General features: G+C 42.5%; 8 non-coding genes across 8 annotated transcripts; all 8 read right to left on the reverse strand.

Moving 5' to 3' along the window:
• Positions 1–702: 702 nt before the first annotated feature.
• On the reverse strand, positions 703–791 carry trnay-gua. The gene is given in 2 exon segments: positions 703–738; positions 755–791. It is a non-coding gene; the product is annotated as a tRNA-Tyr (tRNA).
• A 555-nt stretch (positions 792–1,346) lies between these two features.
• Positions 1,347–1,435, reverse strand: trnay-gua. Its single transcript is given in 2 exon segments — positions 1,347–1,382; positions 1,399–1,435. It is a non-coding gene; the product is annotated as a tRNA-Tyr (tRNA).
• A 734-nt stretch (positions 1,436–2,169) lies between these two features.
• On the reverse strand, positions 2,170–2,258 carry trnay-gua. Its single transcript is given in 2 exon segments — positions 2,170–2,205; positions 2,222–2,258. It is a non-coding gene; the product is annotated as a tRNA-Tyr (tRNA).
• A 1,550-nt stretch (positions 2,259–3,808) lies between these two features.
• Positions 3,809–3,896, reverse strand: trnay-gua. Its single transcript is given in 2 exon segments — positions 3,809–3,843; positions 3,860–3,896. It is a non-coding gene; the product is annotated as a tRNA-Tyr (tRNA).
• Positions 3,897–4,636: 740 nt separating this feature from the next.
• Positions 4,637–4,725, reverse strand: trnay-gua. Its single transcript is given in 2 exon segments — positions 4,637–4,672; positions 4,689–4,725. It is a non-coding gene; the product is annotated as a tRNA-Tyr (tRNA).
• Positions 4,726–5,458: 733 nt separating this feature from the next.
• trnay-gua lies at positions 5,459–5,547 on the reverse strand. Its single transcript is given in 2 exon segments — positions 5,459–5,494; positions 5,511–5,547. It is a non-coding gene; the product is annotated as a tRNA-Tyr (tRNA).
• Positions 5,548–6,344: 797 nt separating this feature from the next.
• On the reverse strand, positions 6,345–6,433 carry trnay-gua. Its single transcript is given in 2 exon segments — positions 6,345–6,380; positions 6,397–6,433. It is a non-coding gene; the product is annotated as a tRNA-Tyr (tRNA).
• Positions 6,434–7,167: 734 nt separating this feature from the next.
• On the reverse strand, positions 7,168–7,256 carry trnay-gua. The gene is given in 2 exon segments: positions 7,168–7,203; positions 7,220–7,256. It is a non-coding gene; the product is annotated as a tRNA-Tyr (tRNA).
• Between the last annotated feature and the right edge of the window lie 811 nt (positions 7,257–8,067).

Genomic DNA, 8,067 nt, shown 5'->3' on the forward strand with positions numbered 1-8,067 from the left:
AGTACATTCGTGAAAAACGTGCTAAGTACAAGCTTGAATTATTGCAGAACAACTACACCACGATGACCACGAGCTCTTTTTGGCTACATTGTATACGCGCAAACATTGAGGTCGGCCACTTAACAACTTTAACATGACAAACCGCTGAATGTCTTACTCTACGTACATGCTCGATTACCATCGGTACATTGATAAAAAAAACGTACCTGCTTAAATTATTGTAAAAAAACTACACACAATGATCTCAACATCTCTTTGGCTACGTTGTATGTACGCGCAAACATTGAGGTTGGGCACGTAATGTACCACTGGATGTGGACAGGCTTTGTTTTGTCTGAACAAATCAAGCGATGAAAACCACGACATCTTTCCAATCTGAACAGACACCAAAAGCTTAAGGACGAAAGGCACGGCCTTCGAGCCAGACATGCCTGAATGATGCCACGAATGATACCACGAGCTCTTTTTGGCTACATTGTATACTACACAAAACATTGAGGTCGGCCACTTAATACACAAATGGATGCAGAAAAGCTTTTCTTTTGTCTGAACAAAACAAGCGATGAAAAGCACGGCTCTGAAAAAGACTGGCTTCACATTTTTCCAATCTGAACAGACAACAAAAGGATACAGACGAAAGGCACGTGATTGCCTTTGCATGTCTTCAATCTGCACAAACATTGGACACCAACCGAAAAGTCCTCCTTCGAGCCGGAGTTGAACCAGCTACCTAAGGATACCTGTTACTACTAACCTACAGTCCTCCGCTCTACCAACTGAGCTATCGAAGGGTACGCTGCCCACTTTGTCACAGCGAGGTACAGCAACTTTAACATGACAAACCGCTGAATGTCTTACTCTACGTACATGCTCGATTAACATCGGTACATTGATAAAAAAAACGTACCTGCTTAAATTATTGTAAAAAAACTACACACAATGATCTCAACATCTCTTTGGCTCGTTGTATGTATGCGGCGCAAACATTGAGGTTGGGCACGTAATGTACCACTGGATGTGGACAGGCTTTGTTTTGTCTGAACAAATCAAGCGATGAAAACCACGACATCTTTCCAATCTGAACAGACACCAAAAGCTTAAGGACGAAAGGCATTCTAGCCAGACATGCCTGAATGATGAACGTAGTAACTATGTGCTTAAAGTGGTTTCAGAACAACTACACAAGACCATGAGGAACTCTCTTTGGCTACGACTACGACTTAACGTACCACTGGATGTGGACAAGCTTTTGTTTTGTCCTAACAAATCAGGCAATGAAATTCACATCTCTGTAAACGATTGCCTTTCGTTCTCTTCAATCTGACGGGTCACCAATGAAAAACTCCTCCTTCGAGCCGGAGTTGAACCAGCGACCTAAGGATAACTGCTAACATCAACCTACAGTCCTCCGCTCTACCAACTGAGCTATCGAAGGGGACGTGGTGCCGTTGATCACAGCGAGGTACAGCAACTTCAACATGACAAACGGCCACCTGTCTTACTATACATACATGCTCGTTTAACACTAGTACATTCGTGAAAAACGTGCTAAGTACAAGCTTGAATTATTGCAGAACAACTACACACGATGACCACGAGCTCTTTTTGGCTACATTGTATACGCGCAAACATTGAGGTCGGCCACTTAACAACTTTAACATGACAAACCGCTGAATGTCTTACTCTACGTACATGCTCGATTACCATCGGTACATTGATAAAAAAAACGTACCTGCTTAAATTATTGTAAAAAAACTACACACAATGATCTCAACATCTCTTTGGCTACGTTGTATGTACGCGCAAACATTGAGGTTGGGCACGTAATGTACCACTGGATGTGGACAGGCTTTGTTTTGTCTGAACAAATCAAGCGATGAAAACCACGACATCTTTCCAATCTGAACAGACACCAAAAGCTTAAGGACGAAAGGCATTCTAGCCAGACATGCCTGAATGATGAACGTAGTAACTATGTGCTTAAAGTGGTTTCAGAACAACTACACAAGACCATGAGGAACTCTCTTTGGCTACGACTACGACTTAACGTACCACTGGATGTGGACAAGCTTTTGTTTTGTCCTAACAAATCAGGCAATGAAATTCACATCTCTGTAAACGATTGCCTTTCGTTCTCTTCAATCTGACGGGTCACCAATGAAAAACTCCTCCTTCGAGCCGGAGTTGAACCAGCGACCTAAGGATAACTGCTAACATCAACCTACAGTCCTCCGCTCTACCAACTGAGCTATCGAAGGGGACGTGGTGCCGTAGATCACTGCGAGGTACAGCAACTTCAACATGACAAACAGCCACCTGTCTTAATATACATACATGCTCGTTTAACACTAGTACATTCGTGAAAAACGTGCTAAGTACAAGCTTGAATTATTGCAGAACAACTACACACGATGACCACGAGCTCTTTTTGGCTACATTGTATACGCGCAAACATTGAGGTCGGCCACTTAACAACTTTAACATGACAAACCGCTGAATGTCTTACTCTACGTACATGCTCGATTACCATCGGTACATTGATAAAAAAAACGTACCTGCTTAAATTATTGTAAAAAAACTACACACAATGATCTCAACATCTCTTTGGCTACGTTGTATGTACGCGCAAACATTGAGGTTGGGCACGTAATGTACCACTGGATGTGGACAGGCTTTGTTTTGTCTGAACAAATCAAGCGATGAAAACCACGACATCTTTCCAATCTGAACAGACACCAAAAGCTTAAGGACGAAAGGCATTCTAGCCAGACATGCCTGAATGATGAACGTAGTAACTATGTGCTTAAAGTGGTTTCAGAACAACTACACAAGACCATGAGGAACTCTCTTTGGCTCGACTACGACTTAACGTACCACTGGATGTGGACAAGCTTTTGTTTTGTCTGAACAAATCAGGCAATGAAATTCACATCTCTGTAAACGATTGCCTTCGTTCTCTTCAATCTGACGGGTCACCAATGAAAAACTCCTCCTTCGAGCCGAGTTGAACCAGCGACCTAAGGATAACTGCTAACATCAACCTACAGTCCTCCGCTCTACCAACTGAGCTATCAAGGGGGCGTGGTGCCGTAGATCACTGCGGGGTACAGCAACTTCAACATGACAAACAGCCACCTGTCTTAATATACATACATGCTCGTTTAACACTAGTACATTCGTGAAAAGCGTGCTACTACAAACTTGAATTATTGCAGAACAACTACACCACGATGACCACGAGCTCTTTTTGGCTACATTTTATCGCGCAAACATTGAGGTCGGCCACTTAACAACTTTAACATGACAAACCGCTGAATGTCTTACTCTACGTACATGCTCGATTACCATCGGTCATTGATAAAAAAACGTACCTGCTTAAATTATTGTAAAAAACTACACACAATGATCTCAACATCTCTTTGGCTACGTTGTATGTACGGCGCAAACATTGAGGTTGGGCACGTAATGTACCACTGGATGTGGACAGGCTTTGTTTTGTCTGAACAAATCAAGCGATGAAAACCACGACATCTTTCCAATCTGAACAGACACCAAAAGCTTAAGGACGAAAGGCATTCTAGCCAGACATGCCTGAATGATGAACGTAGTAACTATGTGCTTAAAGTGGTTTCAGAACAACTACACAAGACCATGAGGAACTCTCTTTGGCTACGACTACGACTTAACGTACCACTGGATGTGGACAAGCTTTTGTTTTGTCCTAACAAATCAGGCAATGAAATTCACATCTCTGTAAACGATTGCCTTTCGTTCTCTTCAATCTGACGGGTCACCAATGAAAAACTCCTCCTTCGAGCGGAGTTGAACCAGCGACCTAAGGATAACTGCTAACATCAACCTACAGTCCTCCACTCTACCAACTGAGCTATCGAAGGGGACGTGGTGCGGTAGATCACTGCGAGGTACAGCAACTTCAACATGACAAACGGCCACCTGTCTTAATATACATACATGCTCGTTTAACACTAGTACATTCGTGAAAAACGTGCTAAGTACAAGCTTGAATTATTGCAGAACAACTACACACGATGACCACAAGCTCTTTTGGCTGGCTACATTGTATACGCGCGCAAACATTGAGGTCGGCCACTTGACAACTTTAACATGACAAACCGCTGAATGTCTTACTCTATGTACATGCTCGATTACCATCGGTACATTGATAAAAAAACGTACCTGCTTAAATTATTGTAAAAACTACACACACAATGATCTCAACATCTCTTTGGCTACGTTGTATGTATGCGCGCAAACATTGAGGTTGGGCACGTAATGTACCACTGGATGTGGACAGGCTTTGTTTTGTCTGAACAAATCAAGCGATGAAAACCACGACATCTTTCCAATCTGAACAGACACCAATAGCTTAAGGACGAAAGGCATTCTAGCCAGACATGCCTGAATGATGAACGTAGTAACTATGTGCTTAAAGTGGTTTCAGAACAACTACACAAGACCATGAGGAACTCTCTTTGGCTACGACTACGACTTAACGTACCACTGGATGTGGACAAGCTTTTGTTTTGTCCTAACAAATCAGGCAATGAAATTCACATCTGTGTAAACGATTGCCTTTCGTTCTCTTCAATCTGACGGGTCACCAATGAAAAACTCCTCCTTCGAGCCGGAGTTGAACCAGCGACCTAAGGATAACTGCTAACATCAACCTACAGTCCTCCGCTCTACCAACTGAGCTATCGAAGGGGACGTGGTGCAGCAGATCACAGCGAGGTACAGCAACTTCAACATGACAAACAGCCACCTGTCTTAATATACATACATGCTCGTTTAACACTAGTACATTCGTTAAAAACGTGCTAAGTACAAGCTTGAATTATTGCAGAACAACTACACACGATGACCACGAGCTCTTTTTGGCTACATTGTATACGCGCAAACATTGAGGTCGGCCACTTAACAACTTTAACATGACAAACCGCTGAATGTCTTACTCTACGTACATGCTCGATTACCATCGGTACATTGATAAAAAAACGTACCTGCTTAAATTATTGTAAAAAACTACACACAATGATCTCAACATCTCTTTGGCTACGTTGTATGTACGCGCCAAACATTGAGGTTGGGCACGTAATGTACCACTGGATGTGGACAGGCTTTGTTTTGTCTGAACAAATCAAGCGATGAAAACCACGACATCTTTCCAATCTGAACAGACACCAAAAGCTTAAGGACGAAAGGCATTCTAGCCAGACATGCCTGAATGATGAACGTAGTAACTATGTGCTTAAAGTGGTTTCAGAACAACTACACAAGACCATGAGGAACTCTCTTTGGCTACGACTACGACTTAACGTACCACTGGATGTGGACAAGCTTTTGTTTTGTCCTAACAAATCAGGCAATGAAATTCACATCTCTGTAAACGATTGCCTTTCGTTCTCTTCAATCTGACGGGTCACCAATGAAAAACTCCTCCTTCGAGCCGGAGTTGAACCAGCGACCTAAGGATAACTGCTAACATCAACCTACAGTCCTCCGCTCTACCAACTGAGCTATCGAAGGGGGCGTGGTGCCTTAGATCACTGCGAGGTACAGCAACTTCAACATGACAAACAGCCACCTGTCTTAATATACATACATGCTCGTTTAACACTAGTACATTCGTGAAAAAAAGCGTGCTAAGTACAAGCTTGAATTATTGCAGAACAACTACACACGATGACCACGAGCTCTTTTTGGCTACATTGTATACGCGCGCAAACATTGAGGTCGGCCACTTAACAACTTTAACATGACAAACCGCTGAATGTCTTACTCTACGTACATGCTCGATTACCATCGGTACATTGATAAAAAAAACGTACCTGCTTAAATTATTGTAAAAAAACTACACACAATGATCTCAACATCTCTTTGGCTCGTTGTATGTATGCGGCAAAAACATTGAGGTTGGGCACGTAATGTACCACTGGATGTGGACAGGCTTTGTTTTGTCTGAACAAATCAAGCGATGAAAACCACGACATCTTTCCAATCTGAACAGACACCAAAAGCTTAAGGACGAAAGGCACGGCCTTCGAGCCAGACATGCCTGAATGATGCCACGAATGATACCACGAGCTCTTTTTGGCTACATTGTATACGCGCAAACATTGAGGTCGGCCACTTAATACACAAATGGACGCAGAAACGTTTTCTTTTGTCTGAACAAAACAAGCGATGAAAAGCACGGCTCTGAAAAAGACTGGCTTCACATTTTTCCAATCTGAACAGACAACAAAAGGATACAGACGAAAGGCACGTGATTGCCTTTGCATGTCTTCAATCTGCACAAACATTGGACACCAACCGAAAAGTCCTCCTTCGAGCCGGAGTTGAACCAGCTACCTAAGGATACCTGTTACTACTAACCTACAGTCCTCCGCTCTACCAACTGAGCTATCGAAGGGTACGCTGCCCACTTTGTCACAGCGAGGTACAGCAACTTTAACATGACAAACAGCCACCTGTCTTAATATACATACATGCTCGTTTAACACTAGTACATTCGTTAAAAACGTGCTAAGTACAAGCTTGAATTATTGCAGAACAACTACACACGATGACCACGAGCTCTTTTTGGCTACATTGTATACGCGCAAACATTGAGGTCGGCCACTTAACAACTTTAACATGACAAACCGCTGAATGTCTTACTCTACGTACATGCTCGATTAACATCGGTACATTGATAAAAAAAACGTACCTGCTTAAATTATTGTAAAAAAACTACACACAATGATCTCAACATCTCTTTGGCTACGTTGTATGTACGCGCAAACATTGAGGTTGGGCACGTAATGTACCACTGGATGTGGACAGGCTTTGTTTTGTCTGAACAAATCAAGCGATGAAAACCACGACATCTTTCCAATCTGAACAGACACCAAAAGCTTAAGAACGAAAGGCATTCTAGCCAGACATGCCTGAATGATGAACGTAGTAACTATGTGCTTAAAGTGGTTTCAGAACAACTACACAAGACCATGAGGAACTCTCTTTGGCTACGACTACGACTTAACGTACCACTGGATGTGGACAAGCTTTTGTTTTGTCCTAACAAATCAGGCAATGAAATTCACATCTGTGTAAACGATTGCCTTTCGTTCTCTTCAATCTGACGGGTCACCAATGAAAAACTCCTCCTTCGAGCCGGAGTTGAACCAGCGACCTAAGGATAACTGCTAACATCAACCTACAGTCCTCCACTCTACCAACTGAGCTATCGAAGGGGACGTGGTGCTGTTGATCACAGCGAGGTACAGCAACTTCAACATGACAAACAGCCACCTGTCTTACTATACATACATGCTTGTTTAACACTAGTACATTCGTGAAAAACGTGCTAAGTACAAGCTTGAATTATTGCAGAACAACTACACACGATGACCACAAGCTCTTTTTGGCTACATTGTATACGCGCAAACATTGAGGTCGGCCACTTAATACACAAATGGACGCAGAAAAGTTTTCTTTTGTCTGAACAAAACAAGCGATGAAAAGCACGGCTCTGAAAAAGACTGGCTTCACATCTTTCCAATCTGACCAAGCAATAAAAGGCACGTGATTGCCTTTGCATGTCTTCAGTCTGAACAAATATTGGACACCAACCAAAAACTCCTCCTTCGAGCCAGAGTTTAACCAGCGACCTACGGATACCTATTATTTCCAACTTACAGTCCTCCGCTCTACCAACTGAGGACAAGTTTTTCTTTGTCTGAAGAAATCAAGTGATGAAAACCACGGCATCTTTCCAATCTGTCGAAAGTCGAATCTTTACTATCTCCAGAATCGTGAATCCAACTTCACAAGAAACATTATTTCCTCTTGGCAATAGATTTGACCTTTAGTAATTATACATTCTTAGTTGAAAACCCTGCGTTTAAACGAGATGAAACTAGCAAATGTGATTGGTTGCGGTTTTCACAGTCTCTAACACACTCACGTGTAATGTTTGATACTAAATTCTTTCTGATCCCACCCCATTTTCACTTTGCACACCTGATTCACCAAAGTAGAGCCCTATTTGTAAGTTCTATACAT

This window comes from Siniperca chuatsi, linkage group LG14, assembly GCF_020085105.1.
Source record: "Siniperca chuatsi isolate FFG_IHB_CAS linkage group LG14, ASM2008510v1, whole genome shotgun sequence".
Taxonomy (NCBI): domain Eukaryota; kingdom Metazoa; phylum Chordata; class Actinopteri; order Centrarchiformes; family Sinipercidae; genus Siniperca; species Siniperca chuatsi.